The sequence below is a fragment of the Notechis scutatus genome, chromosome 4 (assembly GCF_049901735.1).
Source record: "Notechis scutatus isolate UNSWTSFEM ecotype Mainland chromosome 4, rNotScu1.2, whole genome shotgun sequence".
Lineage (NCBI taxonomy): Eukaryota > Metazoa > Chordata > Lepidosauria > Squamata > Elapidae > Notechis > Notechis scutatus.
This window is the reverse complement of record NC_142012.1, coordinates 119,548,599-119,568,417: the sequence shown is the minus strand read 5'-3', so window position 1 is coordinate 119,568,417 and position 19,819 is coordinate 119,548,599. Positions and strand designations below refer to the sequence as shown.

Genomic DNA, 19,819 nt, shown 5'->3' with positions numbered 1-19,819 from the left:
GCTTTATTTCATACTATTAAATACTTAAATTGAGTCCAGATGAACTCCATGATTTAGGTTAAGATATAAATAAAAACCTCCTACTGAAAAGAAGGCTGCATTTCAAAGTCCCAAGTTCTATTTCAAGGTTTGTTTGCACAGATAAATCTTTTCATTTATTTATTGGCATTATTAATATGTAAGGACAAAATTAGTAAGTCAAAGTGCAATATTTAGCAATAAAAATGCTCTAAATACTACCAAATAAAATGTGACAAATAGCGGTATACAATTAAAATGTAATTCCAATTCTATTACGTACCATTTCTGTGGTAAGTAAAATATATAGCTGCTAAACACTTCTAAAGTATCTCATCAAAGTAGCCTTACCAACATCTCAACACCTTCTCTAACAATTGTTTAATACAGCTGGCCCAATAAAGTCTGTGAGGAATAGCAGCACCCAGGCCTACTTCAAGGTAGCAAGGCTACCCATCTTCCACACCTCCAAAAATAAATCCAAAGTTAAAGCATCAACCCAACTACCTGTCACCTTCCATGCAGCTTTTACAACCAGAAGAGACAGATTAGTAGACAGATTAGTCCAGTTATTTATTCACTTATTTACCATATTTATAGTCACTTGTCAATGTAGTGACTCTTGGCACAGTGTATATAAAGCAGTTGAAATGCATAAAAATAATTTTAAAAGATTAAATTAGAAAGATTAAAAACAAAATGGCAGAAAAGCATATAAAGAAGTGCATTCAATTAACCATCATATAATCATTTAGCAGGCAAAACCTTGTTTTAGGGGCTTTCCAAAAGGCTAACAAGACTGAGGCCAGCTTCACCTTGGGGAAAGTAATGGAGTTGAGACCGTGACCGAATGAAAGATCTTGTTCACCTTTTCAGGAAGTTTCAATTCAATCCATTTATAACTACACAATAATTTCCTTTTATCACTTTTTCATGATTTCCTGGTTACAGTTCAGCTCCATGAGAATCTGGATTCTTCCATGGTTTCCCAGAAAGCAAAAGGAAAGAAGAAGACAAATACTTGCAACCTTACTGTTAATGTTGCCCTAGAATAAAATTAGCATTAGTAGTCATGTCTCTGCTTCTTATCTATCATGAAAAGTTCTACCTGCAGAAAAATTATAATCTCTCCTCCAGTAAGTTTGTCTCTGTGGAACTTTTTGCTTTGTCAATATTAAAAACTAAAACTTCTCTGGTAATTAAAGTTTCTCTACCCTATGCCAAGTAGAATATCAACCTCATAGAACAGGGCTGTCAAACTTCTGGCCCACGGACGGAAGCATCATATGCTGGCCATGCCCATGTCCATTTAGCAAAGGGGAACAAAGTCCCAATATAACACGTGATGTCACCATGACAATGTGAGCTTGTCACCCCTGTCATAGAACAACTTTGAAAAGCTCACTATTCTACCACTAACCACAAGCCAATGTGAGGAAATCAAAATCAGGAAGAGGTTTTTCTCTTTTCCTTCCCTGCTACTTATCTCTCCATCCAGCCAGCACAAATCTCCTGCCTTCCTTGCTGTTCTCCCATTTTCTGCTTCTTCCTGAGCAACCCACTTGCTATTCAGTGTTACCACTGTAAGCAGTGGCAACAGCAACCATCACCCTTGGAAGAATCTACATGTGTCCAGGAGGCTGTCACAACCAACTTAAGGACCAATTTGTCCTAAAGCAAGTTAAGAGTTAAGAAAAGGAGCATTCAAGGAGAAAATATGGAAGGTAAAAGTTCTGTTAGGGAAAAACAGTTAATTTCCCATTCCCTGGTTCTTGTTCTTCTCACAGCCATAAGGTAATCACTAGCCCTATGAGGACAGTGACTTTACTGGCCTAGTTCCTGAGGTGATGAAGGAATTCACAGAGGCTGCACATGAAAATGCTAAGATCTATTAGCATTTAGTTTGTTTATTATCACAAGATGATTATCATCTGAATGATACAATAGTGGAAGAAGGCCATATAGATCCAGGCAGGAGCTACTTCATTCATGGGACTTTAAAAAAAAAAAACAACCTTTTAATAGAATAGTACAAAGAAAAAACAAGTAAAAAAAAAAACAATAGTAAAAATTATACAAGGGCTTCTTAATACATGTATGGCCATGCAAAGATTTTTCTACAACAGTTTCAATAAAATATATCCCACAACATTTTACATAAGAACTTTCTGAAGAGAGTCCTTCAGAATGGTTGCTGTGATACAATTTCATGAAACCACAAAACACTGGGATATTCAGTCTCATTTCTATAAAAGTAATGAGAACTGAGATTTGTTTGGACTTTATAAATACAATATTCTGAATTTGTTTCTTTCATATCATTTAGGAATTTTTCTCCACTAATGTTAATAAAAATGTTTTCCGATCTCCAAGCATATTGTTTACTATGTTATTAATATATTTTAGAAATGCTTTGTAGAAAAGACCGTATATCTAATGCTAAGGCTATTTTTTGTCTCAGTACATCCAAGATTTTTCAATAAAATTCCCTTAGCATCAGGGGAAATAAGATTGCTTTCAATGGGGTAACAAAGAAAATACAATAGCAAGCCCAACTATCAAATTCTATCACTGTTGAAAAAAACTAGTGCATTATAAATCTTATTCATTATCAAATCTATCCAATTCAAAGAGAGGAAAAAAATATGTGTACACAGAGAGAGAGAGAGGCAACCCATACACAATAGCCTCAATTTGATCATTCCAGACACACAGATTAGGATAGGTCCTGGATCATACATTTACAAATTTCCAAATAGTTCCTGGGGAAAATGTATATTGTATATATTTTGTTTTTCAGGTGGAAAAAAATAGATGCCTTCTATGAATACTACAGTTTCCTATCATGTTAATTGTATAAATTCTGCCATATGCTATTCTATGTACTATCCTAAAATCATAATCTTCAATCTTCATATCTTTCCTGCATTCCCCATGGTTTTTTCCCCATCATTTTTGGCTAGGAAGGAGCAGATGTATTTTTAAATAGCAATGTTTAAATAAAAGAATTGTCTCAATACAAATTTTCTTTCAAGATACCTTTTGAAAAAAGCTGTGATACTATTCATAACCTCTGATTATGCTTAACAAATGCAATACAGAGAATAAAACAGTATGATCATTTGCAAATAGACTGTACAAATTTTCTATATTTAAAGAACATTTTGCAATGTGACTCTGATATAAAGAGATAAAAATATAGTTATGGATATAGATAAAAATAAAAACTTTGTTGCTCGGACTGATATTACTATTTTACTTTTGAAATACAGAGTTCTTAGCTATCTCATTTTGTTACTGGAATTGAGATAATGCATTATATCCCCCTATGTCATTAGGGAATATGGAGTACAGAGTATATGTGTAATTTACCATAGTGTTTAGTGTCTTCATTCATGTCTTCCCAATAGTCATTCTTTTTGAGATACTATTTTAATCATGTGTATTAATAAGGAAAAGCAGCACCAAATGATGCAATTAAATGGATGAATATTTTTGTGTCATTTGATATCAATGAGCATGTGAACTACTGAAACATGATATAAGCAGGGGTGGGATTCTACTAGTTTGCACCTATTCACTAGAACTGGTTGTTAACATTCTAAGCAGTTCGGAGAACTGGTTGTTAGAAGAAATTACTGGCCTAATCCTGTAAGGAAGGCAGGAAGGAAACATTCTGGTGTTGCTTACAGAAACTGCCTCTCCGTTAACCCTTATTACATTCTTGGCAGGACTAGACTTCCTGTCTCAGGAAAGTCTCTGGAGTTTTTTTCCCCTCCTTTGGTGACACTTTGCTTGTGTAGAGTGACCATTCAAAGTTACAATGGCACTGAAAAAAGTGACTTATAATTGTTTTTCACACTTACGACTGTTGCAGCATCCCCACAGTCATGAGAAGCCAGGCGAGAAGATGCATGCCTTGATGTGAGTGATATTGAGTTGGCCACATCCAGCCAATAACATGACCACAAGCCATGTCCACCCAGTTACATGACCACCAAGCCACGCCCACAGAACCAGTTGTTTAAAAATTTGAATCCCACCCCTGGATATAAGTACTTTTTTCCATCATCTGGCTTTATGGAGGGAAACATTACCTTGAAAATATAGCCAGGCTTCTGCATTGGCTTTCCAAATGCATGCTTTTTTGCTTTCCTTATTATTATTTTTTAAATTTCCTTCGCTTAAATTAACAGTGTACCATTTTCTTGTATATAGTAACAGCATTTCATGCGGCAATGAATTGCAATCTGCACTTTGACTGATGCAATACATTTTATATTGAGTTTTCATTTACTCTGAAGACTGGAAATAAACACTCACGGAGCATATTTTTCTCTTTCTTCTTGTACAAATTCTTTTTGTGGCTATACTTCTATATAATCAAAGGAGAAATATTTCTTTGGAAACAGGCAGGAGGATTTCTTGACTCCCTAATGAGATATCCTAAGAGGAAAGGTTGGGATAGCTGAATCATGGGCAACTTTTCAATTTCAGTAAGTGTAGGCTGTGAAGTGCTTCATTGGTTTACCTGTTCTGAAACACCACAGATCTATAAGCCACATTTTGGGAAACAGTTCAAATGTCTGTTTCCTGAAGCTCATATGCATCTTACAAATATGTGTAAATAGTCATACAAAACTTCTAACAGCTAAACCATTAATAATTCCAGATAGAATCAATAATACATTTTGTACCAATCACTTAATTTAACCCTGATTTAAATATACTGGCAAACCATGTCTCATGAACTTAGGAAGGCGTGCATAAGTGCACCAATGTGCCTACTGTCCCTGTCCTATTGTTTCTTTCTTTTTTCTTATTCGTATCCATTTCATTTATTCATAACCATGTTTATACTTATACCTGTTATCTAATAATCGCTTGACAAAATAAAATAAATAAATAAAAATAAACTTGTCTTGCTCAATCTCTTGTTTTTTCTCAAAGTGTTTTATTTCAGCTCAGATCTTGATAAATTATCCCTGTCTTTTCCATCATGAAAATAACAGAAGTTGGTTACCATATTTAACAATGCTGTGGAGAATACTGAGGATTTGTGTAACAATACTGTTGGAAAATGCAGAAAGCAAATTGTTTCTTAGAATGCAAACCAGCCTCCTCCATCTTTTTATATCCAGTAGACTAAGTTTAAACATGCAGCATTACAGTTTAGTTTATTTATGAAAGAAATAGAAGTCTTGAAAGAGAAAAGTTTATATTCTAGTTACAAAAAGAGTTTGAGGAAGGAAAATACGATAGAACTTTTAAAATACCCTTGGGGGTTATTACAGTGGTCAAACAAAATTGTTTATGAATTATAATGAGTGAAGAAAAAAAGTAAGCCTTTCTAATAAAATACATAACATAATGATCAGAATACATTGTTTTTAAATCTTAGCATGCATGAATAAGGAGGGAGAATGCAGGAAAAAAGTGAAAAATATTTTACTACTATACAGCCCTATAGATATTATATAAATGTTTATTTATTTATTTATTTATTTTATTTATTTATTTGATTTGCCAATTGTTTACAAGATAAGTATAAGTGTATACATAGTTGTGAATACATGAAATGGGTACATATAAGAAAAATAAAAGAAGAATAAGAGAAACAATAGGACAGGGACGGTAGGCACGTTGGTGCGCTTATGCATGCCCCCTACAGACCTCTTAGGAAAGGGGTGAGGTCAATAGTAGACAGTCTAAGGTTAAAGTTTTTGGGGTTTGGGGAAGAAACTACAGAGTCGGGTAGAGTATTCCAGACATTGACAACTCTATTGCTGAAGTCGTATTTCCTGCAATCAAGTTTGGTGCGGTTAACTTTGAGTTTGTATCTATTGTGTGCTCTTGTGTTGTTATGGTTGAAGCTGAAGTATTCATTGAAAGGTAGGGCATTGCAATGTATGATTTTATATACCATGCTTAAATCAGACCGAAGACGGCGTAATTCAAGGTTTTCTAGTTCTAGAATTTCAAGTCTGGTGGCATAAGGTATTCTACAACGAGTAGAGGAGTGGAGAACTCTTCTTGTGAAATATTTCTGGACTTTCTCAATTGTGCTAATATCAGATACGTAATGTGGGTTCCAGACTGATGAACTGTATTCGAGTATTGGTCTAGCAAATGTTTTGTATGCTCTGGTTAGTAGTGTGATATTACCAGAGAAAAAGCTACCGTATTTGCCGGCGTATAAGACGACTGGGCGTATAAGACGACCCCCCAACATTTCCACTCAAAATATAGAGTTTGTTATATACTCGCCGTATAAGACTACCCCCTCTTCCACACACCTTCCACTTTTGCACTTTTTTTTTTTTGACGCACTTTTCTGCTTTGGACAATTTTGAAATGAGCTAATCCAATTTTGAACCAAGAATATGCAAATAGCTATGGAGTTTAAAAATGAGTTTTAAAATATTTTTCATTGCTTACCATTAAGCGTAAAATATGTTGTAAATAAAAATGAGAACACAGGAAACGTTCTCTTCTCAATACAGCTGATCTCTCTCTCTCTCTCTCTCTCTCTCTCTCTCTCTCTCTCTCACACACACACACACCAAAAACCCGGACACTGAAAAGGCTGCCAAGGAACAGTATATTCAATGCCTCTCTTTAATCAAGAAACAAGGAATTCCTTAGAATCTTTTTTTTCCCCAAGTGGCCCTCTTTAAAAAAAAAATGGAGGTAACACTTTCATTCAAAAGTCTTCCAGTATCTGGAGTCGCTCAGACATATTGAAGTGAGGCAGGAGAGTAAGTGAAATTTGAAATGATCCAGCTACCGTTTTCTTCCCCTCCGCCCGAAGGCCATTATCTCCACATCAAAACGAACGAGGGGAGGCAAAGAAGCCAAACACGCTAAAAAGGATCTCTTTATTTTCCTACACAAGGTCACACCTACTTTTCCGCATTCAAAGGACAACCTCTCCTCACCACCACCACACACACACACACACACCCCAATACCCGCAAACAATGTTCTGGGCATTAATCACCATTGCTACATTAACCTGGTAAATTTATACCCTGCCTCCCCAGTGTTGCTTTGACGGCAGGATTTCACACACACAGCGGGCGCTCGCTCGCTCTCTTCTCCGCTCTCCCACCGTTCGCACATGTTGGAAGCACCGTAAAACCTGATAACCCACCCGGGGCTCCCCATCCTTAACCTACAGCCGCCGCATGCAAAACCTGCGTGCAAAAAGAAAAAAGAAAAAGAAAAGTACGCCACACGTGAGGATCTTCGAATCCTCTCCTCCCCACACCGCTAAGGAAGGAAGAGGGGGAAAGGTTGCGCAGCGCGTGGCGAGTGACACCCACCACACACACACACACACACACACACACAAACACACCACTCCCCCAGCCTCCCTCCCGGCTGCAACTCAAGCTCGAAGTGGGAGTCGGAGTCCTCCCGCGTATAAGACGAACCCCCACTTGGAGGCATGTTTTCAGGGCAAAAAAGTCGTCTTATACGCCGACAAATACGGTACGTAGAATTAGGTTAACAACTCTTAATGCCTTTTTGGCTATGTAGTTGCAGTGGGCTCTAGCACTTAGATCATTAGAGGTGAGTATTCCAAGGTCCTTTACAGAGCTTGGGTCATCAACAAGATCTTGACTATTCAGCTTGTATTTTATTTTCTGATTTTTTTTGCCAATATGTAAGACAGAGCATTTATTTGTTGAGATTTGAAGTTGCCATTTGTTTGACCATTCTGATACATAGTCAAGATCTTTTGTAGGGTAGCAGTATTGTCTGTGGTATTGAACAGCTTTACATCATCAGTGAAGAGAACGCAATTGCTCTTAATATGATCACAGAGGTCATTTATGTAGAGTATGAAGAGAGTTGGTCCTAGAACACTGCCTTGGGGGACACCACTCTTGACAGGTACTGAATTTGATAGGACGCTCCCAATTTTGACCATTTGTTGTCTGTTTGACAGGAATGCTTCTATCCAGTTATTCAGTTGTCCAGAGATACCATAGGATTTTATTTTTAGGAGTAGTTTGTCGTGTACCACTGAATCAAAGGCTTTACAGAAGTCTATGTAGATTGCATCTATTGCTTTGCCCTGGTCGAGTTGTGTCGTCCATATGTTTTTGCAGTGTAAGAGTTGCAGATTACAGGATAGTTTTTTTCTGAAACCAAATTGTTTATTGGAGAGTAGGTTATTTGTCTCTAAGTGGAGGATGATGGATTGGTTAATAATTGATTCCATGACTTTACAGGTGACGCAGCATAAGGAGATTGGCCTGTAATTTTCAACTAGGCTTGGGTCTCCCTTTTTGAAGATGGGGATGACTGTGGCTTGTGACCATAGGTTAGGCAAGGAGCTGGTCCTGAAAGATTTTTCAAAGATTATGCTTAGAGGTTTGGCTATGGCAGTGGATAGCTTTTTAAGAAGTAGGCACATATTCCATCCGGTCCAATAGATAGAGATGGTTTTAGATTGCGTAGTGCTTTTTCAACATTGTCTTCTGTGAAATCGATATGTATTAGATCATTGTTGTTATCTGTGGTACGGCTAGGAAATACTGGGCATGATCCATTGCTGTTTACAAATACTGAGCCGAAGAATGTGTTAAAGATGTTGGCTTTAATGGTGTCGTCGTTGCAGACTTTACCATCAGGTCCTATCAAGGGAGGGATGGACCTTGAGTCTTTTAGTTTGTTGTTTACAAAATTGTAAAAAGCACGGGTGGAATTGGTGCTTAGAAGGTTTTCCTCTTGTTTAATGTGATAATTGGTGCATTCAGTCTTTATCTGGTGGCATAAATTTTTGTAACGGCTTTTGAAATTGGCAATGTGATTTTTCTCAAGAGCTCTGAAAATGCAAGAAAAGTGTGTGTGTATATCTCTGTGTGTGTGGTCTATATATGCTAGAAAGTCTATTACAAAGTAAAAGTGTAAACATGATTTGTGACGCTCAGTACTTAACGGTAATACTAATAAATGCCAATAATAATATATTTAAACTATGAAAGACAAATGAATGGTTAATGGTTCCTGTGATTATAAAATATATTTTAAAAAGAAGGACTAGAACAATAAATTATAGTAATGATCAATAAATGGACCAGATTAATACTGATTTGCATATCTTGAACACAATTTATCCTTATTTTTAAAATTGGGTCAATGTCCATGCATAAGCATCTCTTACTTCTGACTAAGCAGAAGATCAATGATATAACTTTTATTAGATCTATGGTGTAGATGCAAATTGATTATTTTTCAGCATCATCTGTCTACTTGGTCAATCTAAATTCATCTTAGTCCTTGGAGTTCCCTATTTCAATGTCTCCATGTACTTGGATTTATCATAAGCTTTCTTTCATCATTTGGATACCAGAGAAAGCATCAATTGTAATATATTTATAGTTTGGGTTTCTGAATTAAGATGGTAACATTATATATAAATATATATAGTAAAATATAGTAAAATAAAACAGCATTTTTTTTTAAAAAAAAGATGTCTTTATATATACTACTTGGTTCTTCTCTTTCAGAGATTGGACTGGGGGACAGATTGTGTTTCTCAGCTATAGCAACAATGAAGTATAATTTTGCACATGAAGGCCAAACAACCTTAAAGAAATGACATTTGCAGGAAACCATACAATAAATATAAAGTTGCTATAACCTTATTCCAGGTGGTTAAATCACAACAATAGTACAATTTTCAGCCAGTTGATGGGTATAGGATCCTTAGTTCAACAAATTTGGAGAATACACATAGGAAGTGTTCATCCTCTTTCCCAAGGTTAGGGGAAATGGTTTTACTTTTGGTAAAAAGATGAAGTTGGAAGATCTGTGGCTTTCCAGATACTGCTGAAATATATTTCCAGTTTTTTTTTCACTATTGCTTATGGTGACATACAACACATGAAGCTTCTGCTTTAAGGATAAAGACAACATTGTTCTCTTTCCAATTGAAAATCAAATGTTTAGAAGCAATTACTTTATTAATGTTTTTGTTTTGTCTTTCTATTTATATACTTTCTTTTTTCTACCCAGAAGTCTGCTATAAACAGTCAGTGAGTCACAAGGGAAACAGAAAGAAAAGAAAGGAAATGAATAAAACCCAAGAAAGTCATTATTTCTTTGTTTGCCGAAGGTATTTGGGGAGCTGGTGACATATCTCAGTGCAAAACATTATTCCAGCTGATGACAGCGCAGCCAAGGCTGTAATCTAAAGTGATGTAATTTGAGCTGGAAGCAAAACTAAACAAGAAGTATAAAAAACTTTCAAACTATGAACAAAAAGTTGGAAAACAGGAACTTAGCTGCATTATTAAGGATTGGGAACAGGGGTGGAATTCAATTTTTTTAATAACCGGTTCTGTGGGCGTGGCTAAGTTTGCAGGTGTGGCTTGGTGGTCATGTTATTGGCTGGGTGTGGCCAACTCAATATCACTCACATTGAAGCATGCATCTCCTCGCCTGGCCTCTCATGACTGTGGGGATGCTGAAACAGTCGTAAGTGTGAAAAATGGTCATAAGTCACTTTTTTCACTGCCATTGTAACTTTGAATGGTCACTCCACACAAGTAAAGTACCTCCAAAGGAGGGGGAAAAAACTCCAGAGAAGTTCCTAAGACATGAAGTCTAGTCCTGCCAAGAATGTAATAAGGGTTAACGGAGAGGCAGTTTCTGTAAGCAACATCAGAATGTTTCCTTCCTGCCTTCCTTACAGGATTAGGCCAGTAATTTCTTCTAACAACCAGTTCTCTGAACTGCTTAGAATGTTAACAACTGGTTCTAGCGAATAGGCATGAACTGGCAGAATCCCACCCCTGATTGGGAAGCTATTACATGAAAACTTCCAAATGATTTCTTATATTCCATGTAATACTTTGAAGGATTTTTTCTCCTGTGAAATTGCATGTACAATATTTTGCATGTACAATATTAAAGCTGAGATGAAGTCCCAATAAATGAAATTGCTTCCTTTTCTTCTTAATATTAAGGTTTTTTTTAACAATGCTATTACAAGGACTGATACATAAGGAAAAATAGCTGCCATTCACATCTTTAGAAATTAAATGAAGAAAAGTAAGAGGAATAGTAATTAATAATGACTTTAGCTTTGTACTGAAAATTTATTTTCCTTATGTAGCAATTATCCTTAAGTCTAATGGAAGATTACTTTTTACTACAAAAATAGTAAATTTTTGATGAAATTCTCATACATTTATTTTAGAATTCTTATATCCTATTAGTATATTAAATTAATTGATTATGTGCCATCAAGTCAGCACTGATCTTGGGGATGACATAGGTCAGGGGGTCTTCAAACTTGACAGTGTTAACACTTGTGGACTTCAACTCCCAGAATTCCTCCTCACTCATGTCAGCTCAGGAATTCTGGGAGTTGAAGTCCACAAGTCTTGAACTTGCCAAATTTGAAGACTCCTGACATAGATAGACTTTCTGCAGGATGATCCATCCGGAATGGTCAGGTCTTCCAAGGGTAAAGCCATGCTAACTATCAAAACCATTCCTCTTACTGCTAATCATTGTTTTTCTCTTTATTTCTACCTTTCCCAGCATAAGAGAGGGGTATGTATTGGAGAATGTATCCAAAAATATAATAATTTAAACCTGATGATTTCTGCTTCAATTTTTTTTTCTCATCTTTATTAAAGATATTAATTACATTACAAAAAAACAAATATAACAAAACATGAGAAAAAAAGAAATAGAAAGAATAAAAAGTACAAAGAACGGAAAAAAAGTAAGATAAAGAAAAAGAATAAGTATGAAAGAAGATGGATTATGGAAAGATTTGTATGCTTATGGAGGATGAAGAGTTTTGAGATTTTGAGACAAGTGTTTCCAATCTTCATCACAACTAGTAAAAGCAAATATGATAACTCTTCAACCCCTACAAGGATATAAATCTTCCCATAACCCATCTTCTTCCCATTTTTCTTCTTCTTGTAACACATCTCTTATCTATATGCATTAGCTTTTCAGCCCTGTCAACAAAAAGCCCATAAAGGATTACCAGAACTTTATATCTAATTGTAACAATCAAGCAAACCTTCAACTTGCTTCTAACAATCTTGATCTGTCATTTATTCAGACGTTGTTGTAGGATTTGGTCTTTCTTCATTTTTTTCTTGAAGCCATCTTTAAGGTTTTAGCAAACCTCTTTTCTTTGAAACCTCTCTGAACAAGGAAAGGATGGGAAATCATTTCCCATGTGTTCCAGATAAATGCTCTTCATGAGGATCCTGCATAACAACAATACCAAATGGGTCTGAGTGCCAAATATGAAGGGACCATCCATTATGCTCACAAATGCAGCACAGCCTCTGAAAGGATACTGAATTTGCTAATGTCCCTTTCTAATCACTTTCAGAAATTGTTTCTTTAGGAATCTAAAGCTATTAGTCTTTGGAATGACAGACTTGAAAAACTATCTGGTGAGTTCATTCTTGAATTAAAAATAAATAAAATTATAAATTTGAGAATTTAAAGAATTGGTAATAAATGGCAAACAGCTAAATAAGATTTCAATCTATGAACATTATAAACAAATTAAGGGTCCATTGATACTTATTACAAAATTTGGAAATAATTAAATAAAATTAACCATATTTCACAGGAACCAGAATGTTTTGTCTCTCTTAAGCCAATACAGAAATTTGAACTGTATGATATCAGAAATTAGAAATACTACAACTGGAAATAATGGATAATTTAAAAAATGTAGATTATAAAATAAAGAGACCAATTAAAGTAGAGTTGCAAATAAGAAGCTAAAAGAATGATATTGTTAAGTACTTTTTTACTGACTTTAATCAAAGAAATTGATTAAAGTTTTGAAAATCAAAGTAAAAATACAAAAAAAAAAAAAAAAAAACCGTATAGATTGTAAGATACAGATAGGACAGCTAAAGTGGAATTACAAATAGCAAGCAATGAAAATTACAAGTTTTTTCTTTTACTTGATATACAAAAGAGGCTGGTTAAAGCTTTGAAAATCAAACTGGAAATACAAATGATACAACAAGACAATGACTTGGATAATGACATTTTCCTGGATTAAATAAGAAGTTTCTGCTCTAAGTGGGAACTTTGCTTTCAAACCATCTGTTGTTTTCTGGCAAACCATGGTATTCTCAAATTTTCCCACAGATCAAAAACATTACTTGTAATATCCATTTTATCCTGTTTCTTCAGTCCAACCAATTATGTATGAATTTGGAGGAAAAAATGCATTGGCAATCAAGAGAAAGGAGCTTAATGGAAGTTGATGAAGATGCAGTCTGGACAATGAAAATTCTGCAATCAAATCTGAAAAGTAAATAACTTAGAAACAATCTGTTCTTATGTCAGAATTAAGATTATAATTACAAAAAATGGTTCACACACACAACAAACAAATAAAAATTGAGTAGAAACTGTTTTAAGAATGTTCAAGTTTTATGAATCAGTTTTGGGTATGTATTATTGTAAATTTCAGAAACATTTGGAAATAGTTCTGAATACTTTTCTACCACATTTGTTTTTCTTCTTTCATAATGTTTCTAATGTTCCATCTGGCAACATAACTGGTTGACTTATGTAGCTGTCTTTAAGCAATTTGTCTTCATTTAAATAATGGTAGTAGAAACAAAAGTATAATTTATGATATGCAGGTTTGCCTTTTAAGACTATATATTGATACACAAACATGTTCATGTTTCTTTCTCCTACAACTCAATTGTAGTCAAATTCTCAATTTAATCAAATTCTTATATCAAGAGGATCCAGCAATTATTTCTTTCTTACTTGAAATATTCCATATCTTGTAAAGGTGTAAAAAAACAAACATGGACTTTGTGGCATATCTGAATACTTATTTCTTTGCTTCCTCCTTTGCAGAATGTCTTGTATCATTAAAGGTAACCAAATATATCAATAAAATTGTATTAAATATTAAATGTTTAAAGAAATATATTATACTGTAATTTTAAGAACATTTTATTACATTCAGCATAAAACTACTGTATAACTAAATATAAAAAGCATATATATCAAATTATCAAATTAAGATCTTGGTTTTTGAGTTAATATTATGGACAAGCTTTTTCTCATATCATGCCTTTAGTTTCTAGATAAAAAAATGAATCAGATGGAATATCTGGTAACATGGATAAGGAGTTACATAATTCTTTTGCCCAGCAAACAGATTTGTAAATCTTCACTGTACAAATCCTGTATGTGGCCTACACACAGGCAATCTGATCTAGGGCAAAGATCCAGCTTAAAACTCTGAAAATGCCCTTACTTAGAAACTCAGTGCTTAGATTAAGATTTAAAAAAAATAATGTTCCATTCTCCATTCCCCTTGCATAAGAAAAATGGAAGTGAAGCTTTCCTTTAACAGACATACTCACCTGCCATTATAAAAGTAAAAATAAAATAATAGTACCAGTAATATACTGTGCAGTTTAGTTTTACCATTCTCTGCTTTTACCTCAGCATTTTTATTTGAACATTCAAAAGATCTTCAACTAAACTAAGAATGTATCTCTATGGACACTGATAAATAGACCTAGACTCTTCTTAATTAGACTCTCAAGTCTAACATGATGACCAATAATAAAAATATACTTTGATTGAGTTTCTGGGATATTATCCCAAGGCATTGAGGGCTATGTGTGATACTGCTCTGCAGTTAATTCATTTCAGGGCTTATCTCTCTGTGTGTAAACTGCATTGTCAAGTTAATGTAAAATAAAAATGAAAAATAAATTCCACCAATGTTCTGAATCTGATAGACCCAGAAAATCTGACAGGGAAGGGATTGGCCAGTGGCACTTGGCAACCAGCCCAAGAGTTAAACTTCATCAATGACATTTGAAAGCAGGTTTGATGGGGAGAAAAAAGCAGATCCCTGACTACTGGCTTATGTTTATTCACTTGAGTTTGTATGGGAATTGTTGTGTTTTAAAAGGAAAATAATCACATTGATACATATCCATTGTGACCTGATGAAGCTATTTCTACATCTATCACAGCATCAAATTGCTTTACCTAGGGCTCAAGTAAGAGAAGAAAGAATCTGTAACTTAGAGGGAAAAAAAGAATGTGTATTTAATTTTCCATGCTAACTGGGGATTTTTGTCTTGGACAGTTTCTGCTAGACTGTATGGATAATAGAGGGTCAGTTTGGTTAAAGCCTCAAAGAAAAAGAAACAGTCACTTTTAGTTAATTGGGATTGGACAGCAATCAAGTACATCCTTCTGATAGTCAAACCTATTGCTCCTTTTATTTTTCTCAGACAACTGACCAGAAGACACAACCAAAAAACAAACAGCAAAGAAAATAAATAAAAGAAGTTCAACCAGCATCCTGAAAAGTACATGAAGTGTACCAACAAACACTGTTTCAATAATAAGTGCTTGCTCAAAGAGTAAAAATGGCCTACAGAAGAACATGTTGTGCTTACCTTATTGTGTGTGGGAACATACAGTGAGAAAAGGGAGAACTGTGTGTGTCAGGAGAAATGTAAAAATTAGTTGCATGCAGTGGAAATGGGGCTGTGGGTGGTATAATTAAACAAAAAGAAACAGTATCAAGAATGATCAAGTGTTGGATGAATGTGGACTGTATACAAAAGTGAATAGCAGTATGGAAGAAGTAGACTGTGATTTTTTGCTCATTCAGAGATGATGAATAAGGTCTGAACAAACATATGCAAGAAGAATTAATGGCTTGAGAAAAAAAAATGCTGAAGTCATGGCTGGGTAGAATACAGATTTTCAAAAACAGTATTCAATTTTAAGAACAAAAGACAATGTATGAATCAGTGAACAGACATAGAAGAAATATTCATCCTAGTTGTTCTCCAAGAATGCTCATGCAATTTTAAACAAAGCAGGATATCTGATCTACCAAGAGACTACAAATAATAAAGTTGGAAGGCACCTTGGAGGTTTTCTAGTTCAACTCCCTGCTCAAGCAGGAGACCCTATACCACTTCAAACAAGAGACTGTCCAGTCTCTTCTTAAAAGCATCCAGTGATGAAGCACCCACAACTTCTGAAGACAAGCCTTTCCACTGTTTGATCGTTAATCAATATAGCCTTGCAGATTAATTTACTGTTTCCCTGAATCTCAATAGGAGTCACCCACAGTGAATGCCTCTATGCCCTTCTATATGTGTTTTGAGTATACATCTTCTTATTTAGTCCATGGTCTCTCCATCTCATCTCCCTAAAGAATTAATGGGAATATAGATAAAGAACTTAAATAATATAAATATAAAGCTAGAGAAACAGATTAAAAGATCATGATTTTTTTTAAAAAAAATCATAAAACATATTACTAATATTTATTTGACTTCAGCAAATATACTTTCCTGAAATAAAAGTATTGAAGAAGGAGATTAACCATCTGTCTAGCAAATAGTATATCCCTGTTAATATTAGATATTGTGATAATGATAAGCTATGCACTATAACACTTATACAGTCACATTTGGTATACAAAAAAATCTTTATAAATGCTTCTAATATTATCTTGTGCTGCATTTTAAATCTTCACTAAACACAAAACAGATTTTAAACTGATTATGAAGACGTGGTCATAGGTCTCCCATCAGCCACATCCAGTATTGCCATTTTTTAAAAAAATGAAAAATATAATCCAAGAACAGATAGAAGGTCCTCATTTCCCCATTAGCATTTCTAGAATTATGAATTGGAGGCTTTAGGAACCATAAGCCATTTTTATTACTTTTCCAGCATTTGCTGTCAAAAGGATCTTTGCTCCCTCTGGATCACACTAGCTTTCACATAGCATTATACCTACATACATAATTTTATAGGTGAATTTGCCACTTCAGAATTAGACTAGAAAAAAGGATGTACCTACTAGCCATACAAATAAAGCATTCATTCTGGGCCAACCTTCTAGTTTTCTTTCTCTCTTCATCCAAACCACCAACAGATTTGATGGGAGAGGAATAGATTTTTCTCTTCTTTTGATCATCCACATTTTCATGACATGTGCTAAGAAAGAGTAGTCTGTTTCCCATCATAGTTGGGATTATTCCTTGACTTCCAGTTATCATTGGTGACACAGATGAGGATCATGTCTTTGGAGATTCTCAGTCATCCAGGTCATTGTTGAAAAAGCACCTTTGGACAGATGAGAATCACATTTGCACAATTGCAGCAAGGGTTCCAGCTACAACCTATCAGGCTCCTATTCTCCTGGCATTTAACCAGGGGTGGGGTTCTACCGGTTCTGTCCACCTCTGTAGAACCGGTAGCTCTGAAGAGCATCAGACAGAACCGGTTCTATGTCTGCTGATGTTTTTGCCCACCCAGGCTTTTACCTGATCTTTATTTCCTGATTTTTTTCAACTTCAGCTGCCATGCGAGGCACAGCTGCAGTTTAAAAAGCAGGAAAAAAAGGGCTTTTTGAAAGGCTGCTTCTCTGCACACAGCATGCTGATGATGCTTTACAGGCGTGCACCAGCAGCGTGCAGGGAAGCACATCGTAAATCACCGAACCTCGTAAATGACCAAACTGGTAGTTAACCCTGTTGGATCCCACCCCTGCATTTAACCAATCTATATTAACAATACTGCTTTTCTTTGTCAGGATTATAGTCGTTAAACATTTTTCATGTTAAAGATAAAGCACATTTTTATTTTTGTATTTTTTTAAAAAAGAAATTGTTACCACTCATTTGAATTAAAAAGACAGGGCATAAAATAAATAAGTAAAAACCTGTGAATGAGATAACTCCATCCATTTAAATATCTTGTTACTTTGGGATTGCCTCCCCTCCCAAACATTGCATTCTACCAATGTCTGCCTCTGAGAATTTTTTCCAACCCTGCCATACATATTGAATAATAATTTTATTTTCAGTTTGAACACACACACACACGTGTGTTTTCTTAAGTTTTTGCGGGTATTTATATGTATGGTATTCAGCTTTGTTCAGGTATTTTCCCACATCATTATAGTTGTGTTTTTAATGTTGTAGCGATGTTTCGGCAGAATCTCATCTGCCATCATCAGGCTTGTGTATTGTGTTTGCCTGTGAACACAATACACAAGCCTGATGCTGGTAGATGAGATTCTGCTGAAACATCACTACAACTTTAAAAGCACAACTAATGACGTGTGAAAATACCCGAACAAAGCTGAATACCATGCATGTACGCATACATACATACACACACACATATATATATGTATATTATATGAATAAATTAGACAGGACTGTTTTTAATTATTTTAAATTAAAAAGAAATTAATATATTAAAAAGAAAACAAAAGCTAACAAAACTCAAAAGACAGACTGGAAGGGCCACTAGGTCTTTTTCTGCAGTCAGTTTTCTAGGTTTCTATTTTTATTTTTTTCTTCCAGAACTCCCCTTTTCAAATTATTATTTTTTGTCCAGCACCCACTCTGCCTTTATATATATATATATATATATATATATATATATATATATATATATATATATATATATATATATATATATATATATATATATATATATATATTTTGGGGGACACAGTATTTTGTGTTGCGCCTTATAGCACCCATGCCATTTTTTCTTTCAGAACACAGAGCTAATTTTAAAAATTCCATTTTCAATGTCATGTTTTACATTGACATTTTTGCTACATAAAAAGCCTTATTACTCTTTAAAAGACAATAACTTAACACATTGTCATAAAATGGATTATGAGGCTTAAATATTGTTAAAAGGAATCTGGAGGTCTCATTTCACACATGAGTTTAGCTATTACAAAGATATTATGAAATATCTAATATAACTTAATAGTTGCAGTAAAATATTTATGCATTGCTTTAAAAAAATAAAAAAATAAAACATAATTCTTCCCTCATTTCTCCACTTTTGAACACTGTCTTTAGCTCACCAGATTTCCTGGGAGGATAGGTTGTCATGAGGAAAAGAAGAAAATTAACAAGGATAACAGAGCATAGAAAAAATTGCACTCCATATGGTGTTTAACAAAAAAATATATCAAAAAATCAAAAAATAAAAACTCAACATTTGTCTTTCTTCTGGGCAAGAGAAAAGGTATCTCTTTCATATGAAAGACAAACTATAAAGGAAAGCTTTGTGGCTTGTGTAATTTTTTGTAGGATAAGAATATGTAGCCAATGAAGAGACACAATCTCCTTTTATTTCCTTTTCCTGTGCAAGGTATTGACTAATGTAAGGTAAAATCACCATGTAAGAATTTCACCAGGAATGGGAAGCAAGCATAGGATGAAAACAAATTATATTCTTTCAGTTGCTAGTCTTGATTGGATTGTGTCTGACTACATTTGAAGACAGTCTGGAAGTGGAGGCATTAAATGGAACATTGGTCCTGACATGGCTACAATGGCCAGTCATCTTCAAAGTGCTATTATCTATCTATATGGTGCTAATGCCCATTAACTGGATGAAATGGTGCATGATAGGGTGACAATTTTTGAATTAAAATACCTCAAATAAGTTAACATACAGAATGCACTGAAAATCTGGGACCCAAGACTCCTGATGGGAATGAAATCTGAGAAAATTGTGGCTGGTTCAGTTTGCTGCTGTAGTCAGACTGCTGCTGCAGTCAGATGATGATCATTTTGAACATCCCATGACAGTTTCCCTGACACTTTCACAATCTTGTTTCCTCTCTCAGTGATCATTGGCTCATAAAGAAGCAACTTTGTGGTGCATGAAGAAAGGTTTGGTATTTTTTTTTTTGCTTTACATGTCCCTTCTGTTAAGTTTGGAGAATAAGGAGACCAGA

At 34.7% G+C, this 19,819-nt stretch overlaps 2 long non-coding RNA genes across 2 annotated transcripts in view; both read left to right on the top strand.

Annotated features, from left to right (window-relative positions):
• LOC148130884 (uncharacterized) overlaps positions 1-3,642 on the top strand; it is a 209,593-nt gene extending 205,951 nt beyond the window's left edge. The window contains exon 4 of the long non-coding RNA XR_015749112.1: positions 2,819-3,642. This is a non-coding gene — a long non-coding RNA (uncharacterized LOC148130884). The remainder of the gene's footprint in view (positions 1-2,818) is intronic.
• Positions 3,643-11,864: 8,222 nt separating this feature from the next.
• On the top strand, positions 11,865-17,239 carry LOC148130883 (uncharacterized). The gene is made up of 3 exons (XR_015749413.1): positions 11,865-13,342; positions 13,788-13,925; positions 15,309-17,239. It is a non-coding gene; the product is annotated as an uncharacterized LOC148130883 (long non-coding RNA).
• Positions 17,240-19,819: the final 2,580 nt, after the last annotated feature.